This window comes from Maniola hyperantus, chromosome 3 (genome assembly GCF_902806685.2).
Source record: "Maniola hyperantus chromosome 3, iAphHyp1.2, whole genome shotgun sequence".
NCBI lineage: Eukaryota > Metazoa > Arthropoda > Insecta > Lepidoptera > Nymphalidae > Maniola > Maniola hyperantus.
Window position 1 is genome coordinate 3,327,524 of NC_048538.1, and position 22,441 is coordinate 3,349,964.

The 22,441-nt window shown below is 37.3% G+C and overlaps 1 protein-coding gene across 6 annotated transcripts in view; it reads right to left on the reverse strand.

Annotated features, from left to right (window-relative positions):
* Positions 1-22,441, reverse strand: part of Hecw (Hecw ubiquitin protein ligase) — a 141,063-nt gene that overhangs the window by 110,886 nt on the left and 7,736 nt on the right. The window contains exon 1 of one of the 6 annotated variants that reach the window (XM_034984806.2): positions 19,694-19,891. The exons of the other annotated variants lie outside the window; for them this stretch is intronic. The gene's annotated coding sequence lies outside the window, so the exon portion shown is untranslated. Of the gene's footprint in view, positions 1-19,693; positions 19,892-22,441 lie in introns of those variants that run through there. 6 annotated transcript variants of the gene reach the window in all.

Genomic DNA, 22,441 nt, shown 5'->3' on the forward strand with positions numbered 1-22,441 from the left:
GATACAAAACCTACTTTGTTATTTTCCTGTTTCTGTCTCCATTAAAAATACACTTTCAATTCTAAAGACAATAAATCTTTTTCAGAACGCTTTTATTTTATTTGTATGCAAAATTAAGCCTATTATGTTTAAAACTTATAGATGAACGTACGCGAATTAAAAAACGGAAATTACATTTTTATGTAAATTATAACACGCTTATGATACTTATGGTTCCGCAGTTATTAAAAAAAGCTTAGGTACCCGTGGGCAATATCAGACGAGGGCTATAATCCCGACACTTTATGCATGGAGGCGTAAAATATTGAAATCATATTGAAACTTGCGCCAAGCGTTGGTTGAGAACTTGAAACCTAGCGCTAATATACACACCTGTTTGCAAATAGTTATCTATGTAATCTACATAAATAAAAGGAGAAATTGACTGATATACCAACGTATATCTCAAACTACAGGGTCTAGAAACATGAGGTTTTGCATAGGTAAGTAAATGTTTTCTCTAAAGAAGTTTTCTCTCTCCCTTTTCACCATATGACAAAAGTTTGAGCAGTTCTAAGTCCTCTTCCACTTTAAATTCCAACTTTCGGTTGTTGTAAGTTAGAACTTGAATTGAAAGAATTTTTGAAAAATTAAATTCACGCCAATTAATTTAATATCGCGGGAAAATGCTATCAAAAATAAAGTAGATATTTATGCTACGCCTCCGCCACTGTATCTTGATATAGCTGTGATGGACATCAAAAAGAAGAGCAAATATGAACTATCAAACTATTATCAACAGCATTATCAAACATATTAAATCATGGTAAATACGATCGAATTCGATAACCATCGAAAAATTTGGGATAGCGAAAACTTTATGGGCATACCCGGTTAATTGCTGTTTACTGAATGTGTGTTTATTGCATCCGCCTTCCTGCTGTAGTGCTGTATACCGACGAAAATACCGTTACGTTCATATAGCTAAACTCCATTGATTTACATACGCAAATCATGACGAATTGCCCACATTGCGGTCCCAAATACACCGCCCGGTACTTCGATTGACGGATTCATTTCATTGCTACAATATTCTGTAGTTTAGTTCAATTGGACTACACTTCCCCTTCCTGAGTTTACATTTCAATTTCAATTCACAATTTTAGGTCATGTTGAAATTACTATACTTTATTATTTTTGGATTTTTAATGTAAGGGGACTCGTATTTTTGGTACCAAGATTTTTCAGGAGTGAAAAATTTTAGATTGGAAAATATAGCTTTCAAAATCATACGCAAACTTTTCAAGGAAAACCATTCCTATTCAGCTCTTTGCCTCTTGATGTATCTTTCATAATAACAATAATAAATTTTATTTCCCAATCATTAAAACAAAAGACTTTTTCTTAAACATACTTGTTACTTAATTACATTTCATTCATGTATGTATCTTTCATACATGAGCATAAATACATAAAACCCGTGAGTCGAGACAGCTTAGGTTTTGTACCTGTATTCAAAATTCAAATAGACCTCTAAGAAGTGTCTGTGTCTGTAGTAAGGACAATAAATATCGCAGAAACTAACATAAATATAGTTCCAACAAAATAATTAACCCGTAACGAGAACATATATTTATTCAACAGTTATGTCATGGCGGAAAAGGCTCTAAACAAAAACAAACTAATGCTACATGGTGAAACTTTAAAAAACTACACTCGTTAGTGCATCCGGTGAATTACGATTGCTCAGTTTTTGTCTCGAGTTCGATCATAAAAAAAGAAACCGATCGAAAGTACAGCATAGGACACAGAAACGAAGAGTATCCTGTCGCCATGAGCGAGGGAAGGAGGCAGGCATCCATGAATGGCCCTAATGAACTCGCTGGCCTTGGTAGGACGGCCGACTCGGCTCGCGCCGAGCCACGACTATTCATGGATGCATATAATATGGATGTTTCAAATCGACAACGACAACTTTAAGGGCAACGAAAAACTAAAATGGAAATCATGATTATAGGTATATCGTTGACTCAGAATCGACTTGTAACAGATGAATAATTTTCATCTGTTCAATCATTTAACGGATGGCATTAATGTAATTAAGACTATTGTGTGAGAAAACAATTTTAATGGAAATCCATAAGAGCATAGCGCACGATGCTATGCAGCAGAACCACAACAGGAAACGCCGAGCTCTTGCATTATATATAACATAACTACACCCGCATACGCGGTAAACATCTCATTCACAATCCTTTGATTGAGTCTGAATGAGTGACGTGCTCTGTGTATACAATTCGCCGCGTAACAGGAAGTAAAACCAGTCCAACTATACCAAGGACGTTAATATTAAAACTGGATTCATAACGTTAGTAAAAGCGAGTATGTAAATGGAACTTTTCTCCGATGCAATATGATTTTCTAAAGTGTATTACCATTTACCACCATTGACAGTTAATAAGATTACCTCCTTGATTCTGATACTAGTAACTAGAATTTTATACAATACTAGCTTATGCTCGCGATTTCATCCGCGTGGACTATATTATACCCTCAAGCGTTGAATTTTCGAAAATCCTTTCTTAGCAGATGCCTACGTCATAATAGCTATCTGCATGCCGAATTTCAGCCCGATCCATCCAGTTGTTTGAGCGGTGCGTTGATAGATCAGTTAGTCAGTCAGTCAGACAGTCACCTTATCCTTTTATATATAATAGGTATATCTCTGCTTTTTATTCAATGGGCCGAATACAGAAAACCAAGCTGAATAAAACATTCAGGTTTCCATTACATAGGCGAACAAGATAAAGTTTATTACCACTTGGTGGGACGCTTGCGAGTTGCGTGATAATAATAGCAGACCATATTTTCTACCCACTCTTAGTGTGACATATAAAGATTATAAGGCGACGAAAAGATCGAAGTGTTCTCGACTTTGAGACCTCAAGTCTCAACGTATCACCCGAAATAAAAAAGCGGTCCGACCTTGTAATTGACACGCTAACCCATTTTTAGACGTGCACGCGCGTGCCATATAGAGATTATCAAGCTTAGGTCTTGAAACATCTGGTCTGCGTAGTGAATACCTATTTAGCTACGAATATAATACTATCACAGTCTCTATGAAGCTATTGTGTTAATCACAAAATATTATGTTATGATCACAATTTGTATTGATACCGGAATCTACCCTATTTTTTTATCGGGTACATTAATATACAGGATGCAACAAGAACGCTAGCAAAAACTTAGCGTTATTGTTATACTACCTAAACACAATCCAATGTTAATAACCATTTGCCTCATTTTGTAGTTTTAGTGATTTCGTATTTTTCAAACCCGCAATGTGCAAAACTCGGGTCAATGCTCCGCATACGACGCGACATTGACTCTGAGTGGCCTACTTACCGAACGTTCGTTGACCTCTAGCGTCAGTCAGATGTTTTATTTGCAATATACCGTGAAATTTTACAAAATATAGGATTTTTTTGTGGTATAATATCACTGATCATCAGTACTGTCACCTGTCTTCTTTTTGCCAGCGTTCTGTTTACACCCTGTATGTTTAACCTATATCAAATTCACACGAGAATGGCTTCTACAGGTTTAATGTTGTGAGACTTGTGAAGGGATTTCGTTCTCATGCAAAAGCGGAACACGAGGAAATCACAGGGGCCAGCGCGTTACATATGGCTGCACCCGTCCTCATACTTTAGAAATAGTATTTTGTAAATTTAAGAAGAAAATTGTAAAATGTTAAACTTGGTAAATATATTTGCCGATATTGTGACCGCACTCACTATTTCTTGGAAATTAATAAATATTGATATGCACAGTAAACAGAGAACTGCAATGAACCGCAAATGATGTTAATTATATAAAATCATAACTCAACGGGTTGCGAAGTTGAAGTGGCAATGGGCAGGGCACATAGTTCGTAAAACCGATAGACGTTGGGGTTCCAAGGTGCTGGAATGGCGACCACGCACCGGAAGACGCAGTGTTGGAAGACTCCCACTAGGTGGACGGACGACATCAGACGAGTCGCAGGGAGCCGCTGGATTCAGGTGGCGCAAGACCGTGGCGTGTGGAAGTCCCTACAAGAGACCAGCATGTCCAGCGTCTCGGACGTCTCGTGGACGTATATCGGTTGATGACGATGATGATATAAAATCCGTAAAATTGAAATTAAATGTATCACAATCCGGTGCCGATATAATTCGGCAGTGCGCGCGCTTCTACATTATGTAGTTTTATAGTACACACATTTTTCGGGGTAAAAACATACGGACCGTGGTGCGCGCTAGCTCTTAGAGGAGATCATAGTAAATTCTCTGAAAACAATAATTTATATTTGGAGGAAAAAAATATTTAAGACATAAAGTAAGTATGAGCATTATGTAAATAGCACAGCAATATCAAGCGGTCTCAAATGAAGGCCACTACAGTCGTGATCTATGATTGGTTATGTTACTTCAACCACGAATTCTCAATTTCAATGCACTTGAGTAAAATACCTAAGACAGCTCAAATTACGATCGGAGATCCGTGAGCGGACGTTGACCTGGTTTTACGGGGACCTCGACGGTATCAAAGTTGCAACAAACGACACTAGGATTTAGCAATCGGATCACAGCACGGATCTGCGTCCTGAAAACAGAATAAGATGTAGGGACTTGAAGACTTCCTGACTCACGAACAATGCCTCATTACAGTGCTGTGTTACCAATAACTGAACTGAGGAAGTCGATATCTATTCGCAAGGCACAATAGGTGAGCGACATCCGAACCTCATTACTGGCACTCATTTCCGTTGGTGATTTACACGCGACGCAGTTTATCGAGTTGAGCACACTTATTATGTAATGGGCATCTTCAACAAATTGATTGATGTTTCAATTTATTCTGATCCTTTGGCTCAATCTGTAATTTATTTGTATATAGAACTATATTATCAAGAGGCTTGATGAACAAAGTTCAAGACGAGAGATTATCAAATCCTGGATTTTATTTAATCTTCTCGTTTAAATTGGAACTGCCAGATTTATTGCCAAATAAAATTCTTGGAGAACCAAGAACGGAATAATGAGACCGAGTTACTTCAATAACTTATTGTGTTTTGAAGTAAATATGTGCTCTTAGGCATATCAAATAATATAAAACTTGAATTTAAAAAGTCAAAGATATTTAAATACTTGTTGTTGCAGCACAGTTATGATTTTCCATATTGAAGCTTAATTTCGACGAATACTATTTTACCTTTATTTTTGTCACTATGAATCCCCGACACGTATAATATAATAGTATACACACTTTAGCGTGATGCAACGCTTGCTCTGTAAGTAGTTACTACCATCGCGTAAACATAACTGGCCTTGGCAGTCGTGTTTACGGATATTGGACGTTTCAGCCAAATCAACTTTACTTTAGACTCTATTGTATTAAATACGTATAAACATAAATTACATATAATCAGACGTTCATTTTTGGTAATTAAGGGAAAAAATTGTTGGTTTGTTGGTTTGTCCTTCAATCACGTCACAACGGTGCAACGGATTGACGTGATTTTTTGCATGGGTATAGATAAAGACTTTTTATCCCGGACAATCAAAGAGTTCCCACGGGATTTTTAAAAACCTAATTCCACGCGGATGAAGTCGCGGGCATCAGCTAGTATAAAATATTTTTTTAAGTAACTTTAAAACCACCTTAACCAAACTACAAGATAACTTTGCCAAGTTTCTAAGTTAGGTTCTGTTCGATCGCTGTTCTTGTCTGAAGCGCGCATGTGTCGTAGGTCAAGACCTAAATAGGTTTCTCAGATGTTAAAAAATCTATATATAGAAGAATAATGAGAAAACAGTCACGAGACAATAACATTGCAAAATTCAGATTCCATGACAAGCTTAGATTTAAAAAGTTGACTAAAGTAAAGGGTAAAATTATGGTAAAAACCATATTAATGGTAGCGACTGAAACGGAAATAAACCATCATCAAACAAAAACCATAGCTAATCCTTCTTCGTGCCGTATTACCACGTATTTCTCGATCAGTTACACAGACACTGCGGCCATAACTTAAGTCCCAGCGATAGTAAAATACAATGTCCATGATGATAAAGCAAAAACAAACAGAACGTGAGGATTCACACAGCCCTGATCCGGGCAATGTGCAGGACATAAAGAAAGCAAACAAGATTTATTTTGTGCAAACATTGTAGTTATCTCGGAGCCCAGCGGTATAACCTTTATCTGTGAGCCTCCTACGCCGCACGTAGTGGCACAAGAGATGAGCGTGCTCGGCGAGGCAAACATTTGCCAAGTCAATATTTGTCACAAGCCCCCGCGATTGCAAGAGACCGCCTTAAACCATTTTTCAACATCACGCATCCTTTATTGAAGTCAGAACCTGTCGTAGTCTACACCCAACCAAATATTTGTAAACTTAATATATTACCTATTTGTTTTATTTAAAATTATGCTTCTGAATATAATTTTCTGCACGCATACAAAACGAGGAAAATTATCAGAATTTTGATGAATGAAAGTAGAGCAAAGTAGAACAAGAATAAATGGATCAGTAACCTTAAAAAGAGAATCGTAAAATAGTATGTTAAAATATAAGCGTTTAAGAATGGGACTGAATGAATTCGTGGTCGCTGTTTTAATGAATATATTTTTACAGGGCAGTACCTACCTACGGCGGAAAACGCATAATGACATCCGCTGGCCAGTCGACGAAAAACATCTAAAATAAATCGACGAACCTCACGAAGACCGTCTTGATAAATAATCCAATGATCAAATATCATTTACATATGACATTAGATTGACTTTATTTATTTTTCCAACACAAATATGTACAAATCGAAATCCAAAGAATACTTAATATTGTTATTGTGTAAATGTTTTTTAAGTGCGCGTGTAGTATTTCAATGAGATCCGGCTCGTAGATCTTATAATTATACGTTCACGTTTGTTTAATACAACAATTATTTACCTTATTTGTAAATAATAAAACAATCATGACGGACTTAAAAAACACCAATTAAACAAAACTATAATAAACAACGTAGGTTTTCTGCTTTTAAAATACATTCCTTGGCAAAAATAAGGCAACAATGATTTTTCTTGTACTTTTTTGATCTTATTCTCTTTCATATTCTCTATGATATGGATCCAAGTCTAACGTTTATTTCTTAGAAAGGGAGTAATCTATCCCTAACACAGTCACCATAAAATCCATAAACCCTGGAATATCTCTAAGCACTTCTACGAAATTACATCTCACATTGTTTACAATCGCAAAATTGAGGAAAATAGCTGGAAGTAACATCAAGATAATAACACGCCTAGCTTGGATATATGTATTACGCATCAAGATGGAATGTAACTTTTGATTTATATGAATTTGCAATTTCAAAGAAGCTATGATGACGACGAAGTACCTACGCAGTTAGCGAGGGCACGGTACAATGATCATAAGTATGAATAAGTATAAACCAAAGCGGTAGTCACAGTCCAAGACATTGTCATGGGAACATGAAGTTCAGATTACGAATCACAGCAAAGAAGTATAACCGGGAGCCACGGTTAATGATTTCGTTCATGAAATTACAAAGAATCGTGGGAATGCCATTCATTAAACAATATATAATTTTGGATGTGGTCCAGTGACATAAGTGAAAAAGTTGGCATTAAAGAACTAATTAGAGCTCGAAATCATTTGTAAGTAAAGAAATATTAAAACACTTTAAATAATTCATAATTCTGACTATAAAGCCATAGATGAGTCAAAGAAAAAGTTATCAATTTAAAAAAGTTAACACACTAAAAAGAACATACAATTTTAATATTACGAACATGGTTGACATATGGTTGACAGTAATCACCCACCCGCTGTCACAAAAAGATGATGAATCTGATCGAATTTTGGAACAAATTGCTACCTGTTATAGAAATACATCGTCGATAATAATTTAAGCAAATAGGTACCTAATCGAAATATGAAGAATAAATCGTGGCTGTAGATCAAAGACAAGGCGGCTCAGCGGGTGGTAGTACGGTCGCATTTAATTGGACATCGGGCCTTTTGAGGAGTTTGTCCAAAGTGTCCTCACGTCGTGATCTTGACTTGTCGGTGTCGCGAGAGAGGAAGTCGAGAAGGGACGAGGGGGCGGCTACACGATATCCCTTTTACGCGGACCAATTAACGGACACCAATGGACCGGATGTGCGTACACACATGCATTAGCACCTCCACCCTTCTTTAATCTTTTTATGTGCACACGAAATTGTCTTGGGAAAAATTACTGCGCCCACGGCAAATTTTGTCCCATACACTTTTATTAGTGGCGCAGCGAGTTTCGATTTAATGCGGCGTTCAAAAAAAAAACAAAATGGCCATTATTAAATTTATCTTTTTCCTGCATATTTTTTTTACATTATCGTTTTTAAAGCTACATAGATTTCCTGCCATAAAATGTTTTATAAATATAATATCTTAAAGTTTATCATCATGGATATTTGCGAACGTTGCCAGCGTTCTAACGTTTTACGAGAGTGTACCAATTTTAGATACACAAATACAAATTTCATTTGGGATCACAAATTGTTTATTGCATAATCAATCGCCCTTGGCTCCATTGGACCATTCATCGTTTAAGACGCGGCTCATTGATAACACAAGCATGCCAACGCAAGTGCACTTGTATTCAGAGTGCGTGTCACGCTCTTATGAGCAAAGGACACGTCTTATTGAAACGGCCATTAAGCCTTACGTAGGAACTTCGTAAGGAGAGGCCAAATCCAATAACGTCTCTATTTAGAGTCACGCTTAAGAAATGTGACTATATTTATGAATGACTGTAGGTTACAAACGAACAAGAATAGTGTTGTTGTGCACATTATTAACATCACTCAGCCAGCCTTGGTTTCCAGAGTCAGCCATCTGTCATCACTTATTCAGGATACCGAAATTAAAGTTTCAACAGCACATCCTTCAACAAAAAGTAATATTACTGAAATATCGAAAATAATCAAGTACCTACGTATCAAAAGAAAGATGGGAAATTCTCATCTCCTCGTGAGAATTTACCGTCTTTGTTTATAAATTAACAAACGCAACTCAATCGTTGAAAGTAAACATTTTGGCCTATTATTAGTGCCTCTTAAAACCGGAAACGCAAGCCCGTGCCGCCAATTACGGGACGGTATGGCGAGCGTATGCTACTTCCGTTTTCGCTTGAATGAGTCCCACCCTAGTTTAGGGGCTGATCCGGAAGGGACAAAAATTAATAAGCTTAAAAAGTCAACGGAACCTTTGTTCCGACTACAACTTCCGTCTATTTGTCAGTTGTAAAAATTTAAATGCACCAAGTCGGAAAGGTAGACTGAATTGTTAGTCGGGTAATAAAAGTTAATTGTACTTAGGTAATCGTCTTTGTGTTCACTTTGATCCATAGTTTGGCTCTCACGGTCAGAACGAGTAACTGCAAATTACAATAGAGACGGCAGGAGAGCTATGGGAGGGCTTTAATCTTTTAGTTAGAGAATAAGAATCTAATGCTCCTATAACTAATGTTGAACCTAATCTTTTTCATAAGGAAGTCGGCAATCGGTACCATTAAGAGAATTCTCCCAGCTGAGCAATTTCCGAAACTACATAATATTTCTTTACTATCCATCACAACAAACAAAAGCTCGGCAAAGATGGAAGGACAGCTGCAAGCAAAACTTTTTTAAGCAAACGAATCGACCGACGCGGCGTCCTATACTAAATATGTACAATGTATAAAATAGCACAGTAGATATCCATATCCATTTGTCGAGCCTTTAAACGTAGTACGCCTACGTTACAAATAGAGTATATTTCCTAAGTTTTATACATTATGATATACTATGTTAGCGGAACAGAGGAGCCAAAGTGGCCGATATCGTTACAAATATAAACAACCTTAACGAATAACGAGGGTATGTGATGCTGTGCGGACGCAGATCGGCCGATCTTATAAACTTCGAAGATTATTTATCGCTTCCTCTCAGTGTTTTCGACGAAACAATACTACACAAACACAGGATCGATAATGGTTTGAGTCGTATACATGTAGGTACGTACCTAGTATGTACCGCAAATAACTTCTCGAGTAGTAGTGGTAGGTACGACCTTAGCCTCGTTGAATTTGTGAGACTAAAATAAATTTAATTATATACAGATTGTTTACTCTGATGGTTTTTCCCAAATCACAATACAGCATTATGCCATCCGCTTATTAAAGTTTTCATCAGTATGTACCTCAATTTAATGTTATCTACGAAAAACTACTACTCCAACCGCTTGAAGTTTTTAAGTTACTCGTAGTTACCTATATTTTGCTGGCATTTCCTAAAAAATGTGGTTTTCTACCTATGTCACGAAGCTATTAATACCTACTTCAACAGATTGATCGTTTGCTTAAGTTCTGCTTTGAGAAAGCCAAAACAGATTCCAACGTGATACCAACATATATTTCAAACAGTGCAAAAAATTCAAAATGCTCTTCAGTAAGTATTGGAGATACCTTAAGAAAAACGAATGCTTTCTCTTTGAAATATCAGCATTGTAGGCTGGTTAGATTTCATTTCGAATATCCCAACCATACAATATGTTCTATGGTCGCCTGATTTAATGTCTATATTCAAAGCACAAATTATAAGTTGAAGGCAACAATTTATCATATCACAAGCGACAAGCTGCAGACGCCAGACTCTCGAAGATATATGCGATTAAAGAGAAATTTACTAATTTATACCCGAGTGAGACAAGCTCCCATAATCTACTGACTTGATTGCCTGGTTTAAATTATGCTGAGCGATCTGGATATTCAAACTTTACAGGATACATTTTGATAATTACTCTAGTAAAATTTGAGATTAAGTATCAACTTTCTTAGATTCACCCTCTCGTAATTTTAGTTAAAAAATTGATGAAGCAGCAACACTGATAGAGAATAAAGCTAAGTACACAATAGATGACAAATGCGACTCTATTTTAAATCTCTAAAATACATGTGTCTGAGAAAAATTAAATGCAAAAAGAAAATAACAAGACAGTGATTTAATGTCTACAGCAGGGTAAACGGAAATGTTTTCTCGAATGCAAAAAATCCTATGGCGATTTTAAAAATCTGTGACAATTAACACAGTGGGCACTAAAGTGACAAAACCTAAAATAACTGGGCATAATGGATCCTTACACGATCTTTAATTCAATCAGTACCTGGCGGAGGTATTTATTGGAAATGTAAGGACAAAAGCATTCCAATAAAAAGAAAAAATATTTTTAGACAAGAAATCTTAACGAAGTCGAAATGCAATTAGTATCTCGTAAGAGTCAATCGAAGCAGCGGGGTCCCTCCCGCCATGTTTCTTGGTACGATGTCGTGGGAAGAGTTCCCATCATTTCTTTCGTTTCGACGCAGAACGTCAAAAACGCAAAATGCCAAAATTAAAATTGTGGCGTTTTGTAAACCTGTACCTAAAACCAAAACGGTTACCTACTTAAGCAAAATATTAATCAAGCGTAACGTCAAAAACGCAAAATATCAAAATTGAACTGTTTGGAAATTCCAAACCGAATGCAAAGCATTTTTAAATATGAAGACTTCTTAATTATAACATCCTCTTAAATGAAAAAAAGTCATTCTTAGGTCTGTACCTAATTGTACTTAATTTCTGTAATTTTTTTAACTAGCAAAGCGATTGACATTTCGCCTATATTGTCTGATATGGGTAGTAATGTGCTTTGGCGTTACGCAATTCAGCATTTCGCGTAAAAATAAAAGTTTGGCATTCTGCTTACCGTTTTACGTCATTTAGCATTTTGCGTTTTTGGCGTTGTGCGTCTAATCTGAAGGATTAGAACATTAGAACATTTTCCAAGATTTAGTCCGTTACTCTACATCAACAATTTACATAAGATGATGAAACATTATAAAGAAAGAGCCTGTGAGGGAGAGGTAACGAAAATCTGGCCCTTACGGGCACTTAGTCCATTATGTTCAGTTCAGTTAATCTTCTATATACGTAATAATTTGGATTAAGTAGTTACTCAGTTCTAATGCCTTCTAAAATTACTACACATACCTAGTTACTAGAGATACGTTATTTATCTTCGCAAACCTTCGATACTAGTTCATCGCCGGTATCAATGAAACGAGATTTACTGCATTCCTTATGCATGCTTCCCTAATGGCAAATATTAAATCGTCGATTTCTCTTTCAGATGATATTAATCTAGACGTCTACACTTAGGAATTCCAAAAATCATTTCGATGAGTGATTATTTATTAAAGATCAAAATCGTTATTAACAAATCAATACAGGAAGACCATATCGCGGTATCCCTGGAGATGGCCCAATACTTCTTTGGTATTGATTATTTATTTACACTGTCCCAGTTTTAGTTACAGTCTACGAGTATATGAAATAGATACAGAATCTAGTATTCACCAACGGCGATGTAAGTAGGTAGAATATGCACATGCAACTTTATGACGTAATGTTGCGGCACCGCAGTTTCTCTATATAATTGTTAATATGACGAAGACTTAATGCAACATGCATTGCATGATAATACCTTCAATCAAAAAGTATGGTGAGAGACTGTTACACAATCACCGCTGCAATCGCATAAATAAGAAGCGGTATGTCGTAACGTGTTACTATACATTAAGGTAAAGAAAACGTTACATCAATATCATTAAACCAGCAAGATTTTCTCGACACTTTTTTTAAATCTATAGACTAGCGCTTGGCTGCAATCAAACCTGCTGGCAAGTGATGATGTAGCCTGAGATGGAGCGCCCTTACCAAGATGCCTATTCACTCTTGACTTGAAGGTACCCATATTAAAATGAACTCGTCATTATTTTAAATTGAACTCTAGGATTAATGAAATAATGGAAATTATAATCGCAGTATCAGTATACTTAACTATTATTAGTTTGCACGTCGTTGAAGAAAATCAGATAAAATACTTGTGAGAAAACCGCTTGAGAAATCCTTTGTCTCGTATACAAACAATATGTGAATAAAATTCAGAGAAACCTGTAAGAAGAGATAAAGAAAAATTTCGCAAGAAAGCATTATGAATACAATAAAGCATTAATTTCAAAGACGTTATAAAATAACAGTACAAGTACTTACTGTATAATAACACTGTATCAAGATACTTTGAAAAACTATATAATAGAAAGTAGAAACATCTTGTTAGATAGAAGTGGACACGATAGCGCGATTTGCTATAAACAAGTAGGTACATTAACGCATTGAACTTTAATTAATTACTTTATTAGCAATCCATAAGTAATAATTTAACATTTATTTATTTAAGCCGGATGTTTTAAGTAGGTATATGATATCAAAAAACTATATTTATTTTGAATCAAGTTAAAGTGTATTAGCCAGCCGGAGCCGATGTCATAAAACGAACTCGTAGAGGAAATCGTTGTAAGTGTAACATATTATAATGAACATTTGTAGCGGATATTGAGTTTAATCATCATCATCATTATGATCAACCCATCACCGGCTCACTACAAAGCACAGTAGGGCGATTGTCAAAAATTTTGTGTTTTTTTTGTTTTGTTTTGTTTATGTACGTTTGTCTGGTGTTGTTGTGTTTTGTACTGTGCGCTATGGTCCCAAATAAAAGGTTATTTATTTATTTATTTATTTATTTAAAACCTGCAACAATCATTATTACAATCTCAATTGTTCTGATTGGATGAATTTGTGCGATTCTTGTTGCAACAATGCATTGTGGCCAATAGTGAGCGAGCATTAACCAATCAGAGATGATTGCGATCGTGACATTGTAGCTGTCAAACAACCGCGGTAGGGCCACAGGTCTCCGCTCAGAGTGAGATGGGTATTGGCCATAGTCTACCACTCTGGCCAAGTGCGGATTGGCAGACAGATTGAGTTTAATAAAAGCCTTCAATTATTATGATTAAACATACAATGTAAACAATTCTATATTGCGAACTTCTATTTAACGAAAAACTCCAATGGCTAAGGTTTGTTTGGTTTAAATTGTTACCCTTATATTGAAACATTCTACATAGCGTAGCTGTGATAGCCTAGTGGTTAAGACGTCCGCCTTCTTTTCGGGTTGTCGGGGGTTCGATCCCGGGCAGGCATCACAAAGGCAAACAATTAAATATCACTTGCTTTAACGGCGAAGGAAAACATCGTGAGGAACCTGCAATCCGTATGCCTGAGAGTTCTCCATGTTTTCAAAGGTGTGTGAAGTCTGCCAATCCGCATTGGGCCAGCGTGGCAGACTATGGACTAAACCCTTTTCACTCTGAAAGGACACCCGGCTCAGTAGTGGGCCGGTAATGGGTTGATCATGATGATATAGCGTAGCAACCACTCTCAATAGCGAAACAATAAGTTATTATTTATACCCCAATAAACATTAATTTCACTGACCTGAAGCACCATACTGATATAGAGAAGTAAATATTTCATACGCACAAAGAATTTTTAGAAATGTCTTTATTTGTTTGTTGTAATTGCCTAGCGCGTTTTTACTCACTGTACTTCCTACAATCGTTTTAATGCTAACTACTAGTCAAAGTCAAACTTATTAATAAAGTTGCATTGTTTTCTCTTACTTTCCGTTTAACGAAAACTCTTTATAATACAATAAAATACCCGGTCCCTTGAATTTCGCTACATAGAGTGGCCAATGAACTTCTAAGTTATAAAGTGCATGTATATATAAAATGCATAGATATCTTAAATCAAATCAGATTCGACATTTACTAACCCAAAAAATAAAATTTAAGTATTCAGAAGTTTTCAAAAGATTGTGTCAGTATTCGGCCAATAGTATCCAATTATAGAGTATCACATACCTGGTAGTAACAATGACAGAAATCTAGTAATTATTAATTAAGATAATACATAATAGTTTAATGTTATGTACCTATTAAATTCATAATACATCCAATTTATGAAACATGAATGAAATAAAAAATATAACAAGAGTCCATGAATGTGATTAATTGAAATAAGGCGGACAATTTGGATTAAATTAAATACACTGCAAAGGAGCAAAGTATAGTGGGCGCAGTGTTGGCAAGAAATGAGGGCGGGCCGAGTTAATTTCCGTCGGACGAACGCGGCGTTGTCGGCCGTTGTTGATAAGTATGTATTAGACCCATTACACACGGTCGACTAGTATCCCGGCAACTCAAAGTTGCGGCGACTTCGTGCGCATAGACACGGCAACTTCCATATAAATGACAAAATTGAGCCTCAATAGCTCAACCGGTAAAGGAGTGGACTGAAAACCGAAAGGTCGACGGTTCAAACCCCGCCCGTTGCACTGTTGTCGTACCTACTCCTAGCACAAACCTGACGCTTAGTTGGAGAGGAAAGGGGAAAATCATGTAACACGGCTAATATTCTTTTTAAAAAAATACAGATTCTAACGGTCGCCGCAGACTGAGTTGCCGGGCGACTAGTTGACAGTGCGTATGTCTCTTAGTAATTCAGCTACAATACACACTAATAAGCTCATGAAACAGACTGTTCTGTACTTGAAGTACCAATATGGTATTTCCAGATATGGTTGATCTGATACTGATCGAAAGTTTATAAACCTAATTTTCCAATGAAATTTTTGCATTCAAAATACATGCATAAAAATACAACCAAATTGATAATCACTACTCTATTCAGAAGCTAATCGAAAAGGTCATTGATAATTATTACTATCAGGCTTTTGATTGCATGTTTAACTTTTGTAATCAATTTATGTATTTATGCCAAATTAATAAACTGTGCACATTATCACCGATTGATTATGTAACATCATCTGCATAACTTAATCACTTAATCACTTAATCTGAAGGTCAAAAAACATCAACTAAGGATTATCAAATAAACATAGAGTTATACCTCTATATTTTGTACTAATTTCACGGATGTAATACTGAGGATATTTTAATTACTTAAAAACGCACATAACTCCGAAAAGTTAGAGGTGCGTGCCCGGGATCGAACCCCTAACCTCCGATTGGAAGGCGGACGTCCCAACCACTAGACAGACACTAGACAGCTATAATTAAAATATCACTTGCTTTAACGGTGAAGGAAAACATCGTGAGGAAACCATGCCCGAGAGTTCTCCATAATGTTCTCAAAGGTGTGTGAAGTCTGCCAATCCGCACTTGGCCAGCGTGGTAGACTAAGGCCAAAACCCTTCTCACTCTGAGAGGAGACCCGTGCTCTGTAGTGAGCCAGCGATGGATTGATCATGATGATGATGAATACTAAGGATATAGTAATTAATTCGCGTCCTCCAAAAATCCTTTAATATAATAATGCAAGTTTCTTCACGACATTTTCCTTCGCCTGCTGAGTGACTCTGAGCTTTCTTATGACGCCCATAGTAAGCGACCATGTCTCTTCATGTTCTCTTCTCTTCAATATTGTGTGTATCTTAGTGGGTACACTAGATAGAGAATCACTTCTAGCGAGGTTTTCAAAACTGTACAGTCTTTTATTGCCTCTCTCATAATAATACTTATTAATAGTAAAATTTATTATCTAAGACTTTTTCTTGGACCACACAACGTATCGTCAGTAGAATTTAATTTTATCTCCCATAAAGTCTATCGTTAGCCACATAGGTGCCATTTATTGAGAATGAAAAAGGGAATTGCCTAGCAACGCTCCCGAGAAAGATAATAAAAGTATGCCAGGAACTAATAGAGATAGGATTCCTGTACTACCCGTGGATCAATTTTATCGTTAGCCAATAAAAACATATTGAAAGACGTGGTTAATGTAAAATTTATAGAGAAGGAAGACGTTCTTCATATTTATACTGTTATATTGCCTACAGTAAAAGACCATGTATTGTCGTCCTGTCTGTTTGTATATTTATGTTTCCAAGGTGTTGACCAAACCTAAACACTGCTTTTGACGGAAATAAACGACCGTTATTATGTATATTAAACTACTATTTCTTTCAGTTAACCGTCGTTCAATATTTTATCCCCTATTACCAAATTTAATTGTAATTAATGTAGCAATCACAATCTTTTCAATTAGACTCTTCTAATATACAGCTGTATGATTTTGTAGATTACGACAAAGCTGTTCGATCACTGTTACAATCTTGGCTGAATTTGTGGTATTATTTACAGCAACAATGCATTTCACCGAATAGTGAAAGAGAGTCGGCTAATCAGAGGTAATTGCGATCGTCACACAGCTGCTCGATTGCGGTAGAATGACAGCTACAATGTCCCGATCGCAATCACCTCTGATTGTTTGACGTTCGCTCACTATTGGTTGCTATTGGCTACAATGCCTTGTTGCAACAAGAATCGCAAAAATTCATCCAATCACAGCAATTGAGATTGTAATAATGATTGATGCAGGTTTCACGAAATCGACCTACTGTATTTGACAAACTAATGCGATAGGGCCGAATCAGCAAAACTTAAGACTACAGTCTTTCGCAAATAAGATCAACAGGTATATTCGTGGTCAAAGACAAAATATGAAATTACTAGTCAACTCAGAGGCAGACAAAGCCGTGGTCAAGCGCTAGTGCAGTAATATCATCATAATGAAATGAGATGGAGTGTTGGAGTGAGGCGTGTCAATTTAATATCCGCCGGTGGCATGATGGATGGCAGTTGTATTAACCCTACGTACGGCCGGACGTGCCTCGGGTTTACGATGATGGTGAGGTAGCTAGTCGATTTCATAAGAAAGTTTAGACGACTTTAAAATATTTATTGAATGGATCTTGCTCGCAGCTACATGTTCAAAAAAATACCGTTTTTGAACCCTTTTCAATGTTTAATTGCGGCTGTTGTCTGTCTGTCAAGAAACCTACAAGGTGACCTAGAACCATGAAATTCGGCAGGTAGGTAGGTCTTATAGCAGACATTAGGGGAACTATCTGAAAACCATGAATTTGTGGTTACATCACACAACAAAAATTAAATTGTGGTCATGAACTAATAATTAGTATTTTCAATTATCAAAGTAAGATAACTATATCAAGTGGGGTATCATATGAAAGGGCTTCACCTGTGAATTCTAAAACAGATTTTTTATTTCTTTTTACGCATAATAGTTTTTGATTTATCGTGCAAAATGTCGAAAAAATACGACTAAAGTACGGAACCCTCGGTGCGCGAGTCTGACTCGCACTTAGCCGGTTTTTTTCAGATGCCTGAGATCACATAAAGATTGGTTGGTGTGATAGAAACATGTAGAGTCAAGGAGAATAATCCACAAGCGAAATTTAATTGGGTGTCACAAGGTGATCGATATGTCGCCCACAGAATGGTAGTGTCCTCAATTTCAATGGCATACGGGCGCAATCGCTCGCCATTGTGAAAAGGTTGCAAATGATTCCCAGGTAGTTGCCGTTAGCGCCTTTTAAAAGGCCCATTGTATCGGCGCCTAGTTTTTAGTTTTGCCATTTGCCGTGGAGAATAAAATATGAAAAGTGTGCAAGCCGTGCGACCACTTAAAGTTTTGAGAGAACAGCCGGCAACCAAGTTTCCCATGCATTTTATTCAAATTTCAAAGCATCAAATAGCCCAAATAGGTATTCGTAGACTTTGATGTAGCTTTTGGTGGATATGAATCCGGTCTTACAGATGAAAGCGTACAGTAATTATGTAAATATACTGCAATTTGTCTTTTAGAAACCGAGTTGCTTTGCCGGATTTTTGCCGGTAGAATATAATCAAATCATTTTAATCTGTGAGATCATCAGGACAATGAAAATCAACGTAGACCACGAGAATGCTATTGACTATTAGCACTGTACTGTGAAAAAAAGTGATAAATATACCAGTGGCCGATTTGATCAAGTCCAGTAGGCCCGGCCCTAGCGCGGCAAGATATTAGGAGCGGTCAATCGTGGCAAAAAATTCACTGATGTTATGATAAAAGTTGTCAATAAAGTAAATTCATGATGTAGTCTACTGGTAGTCTATAATATAATTATGATGAGTGCTGAGAAAGGGGCGGCTGGTTCCTACCTAAGTATTACATGGCCTGGGGCCTAGGGCGGCCAAGACTACAAATCCGCCACTGAAATATATACTAAATACTTCGAAGATAATGATAAGAATTATGAGTAGATACAGAGTTAACTAGTAAAGACGAATTCGAACAGCAAAAACTTAAAAACTTGATTACAGATTCCACCGAACAGGTTTTGCAGTTCACCATAAAAATCAGAAATGAGAATGCCGTGTGAAAAATCATTTTCTCAAAATGGAAACACAAGAAAAAGAAAATAAGGTTTGGTAATAATAGTTACCCGAACATTACTTAATTAGTTTCTTGTACATTGAACCGTGACCCGAACACAGCCTCGGGCTAGGCCCACTTGCGATAAAACCCATTCAAACAGAATCTAATCATTAGTTGAATGAATTAAGTAATAGTGCAGAATAAACGAGCGCTTGTGAAAGTACGGACGGACACCTACAATAGTCGACCAAATACGTGCCCGTTATCGAAGAAGACATGATGACGGCGTACTACATGTACCATATTTGTAATAACGTGGGCACCCCACCTACGGTACAACCCACTGTCGTATTTTTCAATGAATCTAGCCTACGTGTCACCTAACTCGATATAAGAATGGGCTAGAATAAAATAGCTTTTAATTGCTTACCTGATAAACGATGAGGTCTCGAATGCCGATCAAACGGCTCGGGGAACACCTTCCCAGTGTTGTTCAGTGGGACAAAGTTCCAGATTTGAAGTTCTCGGGTGATAACTTGAACAAAACTCGCGAATCCAAAGTTCGATCCGTCAGAATTCGAAACAGAGGCATGCGCTTGCGTATCGAAGGCGGTGCTAGTCGCGACTGAGCGTGAGCGGCGAGGCACGCGCCGGTGGGGCATTCATTCACAAATCGAGTGGCGGGGAGCGGAGCGCGGGGCTCCGCTGCCCATTCATGCGACCACCGAGGCGTGGTGACCTGCTCACTGCACTCTGGTAACCGCTGCACACAAAATCATGCACCATGCAAAACGACCATTCGCCCTCTTCCCAGTTGCCAGTTACCACACCGGTTTTGAGAATGGCGATTCGAGATTTTAATCGTCTACTGATGTACCATTAAGTTTTACCAGCAAAATATAAAAATTACTGCCGGGCCAGGCCCTGTGCATAACCAAATTGTGTGAAAATGACAAGTAATTGAAGGCTTAAAGCAAATGATGACATTTCCATAAAACTTGATGATGCTGCATACTTTAACACTACAATAAATATGTATGCCTTCACCCCAAACCACCTCAAAGACGTGGCAACAAATCTGCTAGCGACTTCAGCCTAGTAAATAATTAATTAACTATGCCGACCACTGCCAACTAGTAAATAATTAAGTGGGGTCAACCAGCGCAATATGAACCAAGTATATCAACTTTATTATCTGTAGTAAACGTTGTGCTCAACAATCGTTATTTCTTTTTGTTAAAGGTTATGTCAGCCCGATGCAGCAATGACACTAATATGACTGCTGAATCGGCGAAAGTCGGGTGAAATTGGAGAGCGTACTTACTGTAAATATACCGGAAACAGCCACCTACATAAGTATAAGACAATACGACAGTAAATTTTAACAACGTTCATTAACCACAGTGAAGCATAAAGGTGGGAAGTTTCTTTGCCTGTTAACAAACGAAACTGTAAACAAAAGCGCTACCTATTCTACTTCTCTATCAAGACGGAGATCTGTATAGCCTTGTTCAAAATGTAATACAAAAATCCCACTTAATCCATATCCATACTTCCATACTAATATTATAAATGCGAAAGTGTGTCTGTCTGTCTGTCTGTCTGCTAGCTTTTCACGGCTCAACCGTTCAACCGATTTTGATGAAATTTGGTACAGAGTTAGCTTATATCCCTGGGAAGGACATTCATCCCGGAAAATTGATGAGTTCTCACGGGATTTTTAAAAACCAAAATCCACGCGTACGAAGTCGCGGGCATCAGCTAGTAAGTTATAATAACAATAAGGATTAAGAACTCCAAGATAAGTAGATAGGCACATCCTTTATGTTGATACTTCAGTCAATTTCATACATTCAAGAAAAGAAAATGACTTCAGCTTTTTGGAAGAGTCACAAGCCTAAGATAGAGGTGACTTACGGCATGACTAACTCAATGTGGTAAGCCGCCAAGAAATTAGACGTTTTCTCAAAAATGAAAAAAAACGCGTTGTCTTCCAGACAACTTGTGTAATTTCAGAACTGAAGAACTCCACAGTAAATTGTTGAGATCTAGAATACACACAATAACTTTGATCGAATACCTACATAATTTTTTTAGTATTTTACTAGAATTAATATCAGAGAGGAATGGAGACGCTCTGTGAAGAGCGTAACAACAAAGAAGAATTAACAATCAGAACCTAAATCTAAAGTCTAAACTAAACCACAAGTACTGCATCCATAAAAAACCGCTAAACAAGGAAATTACATGCGGCTTCTGGTTAAAGGCCTCTCAAGAGAGTTTATATAACGAACTGGTAGGCGCGTGCTGCAACACTTCTTGGTCTTTTGTTTCCACTTGATGATAGAGTTCAAATGCTTAGGGTCCCGGCTGAAAATCAGCGCTGTGTGCTCTTGTGCATTACAAGGCATACAGCATGCTGAGCTGGAACCTTTTTCGGGTTTCGCGGAACATGACACAGTTTATACATACATCACACACCGGCTTTACTCACGTGTTTAGTCGACGTTAGCTCGACTAGTTTTGAACCCATCGTTAGTCCTTTTTCACAGGGACTCAGTTCGCGCACGCGTCGCGGTTGAGTCTCAACCGCGTCTGAGCCCAGATGCGTTCGAAACTAGTCGGGCAAACATCGACTAAACAAATGAGTACAGCCGGTGTATGATATAGGTTTAATGGAAATCACTCACGACAGTTTAAACGCTAAAACACAGTTTATTTCGACGCTTCTTCTGCTTAAGGCATTTTGGCTTTAATGCTCAAATGGAGGAAGCGTCGGGATAACTAACCCTTAGGTGATGTGTGGCACAATTTACAATATAGGTAAACGTTTTTTTTTTGATGATGATCCCAATATATATATGATTATTTTTTCCATTGAATTCCGAAAGTAATGTGATCACGTGCCGTGGGATGCCCTACGTCAAAAATTGTACCATAAAATCGCCTTATCTCAGTTTTAATTTGCCAAAAATTTAATGCAGCATCCGACTCAGAAGCATTAACCGATTTTTTTAGTATCGGAAATCGCCATTAACTTTATTATCGCAAAATTAAAAGGCATCTGACTCAGCACCGTCTTAATGGCAATAAAACGGTGTTAGGTAATAAAAGCTGTTATCAATTTGCTGTGTATCGAGGCGGGAGCCGGCGCGGGCGCACAATTAAGCACGCGTGG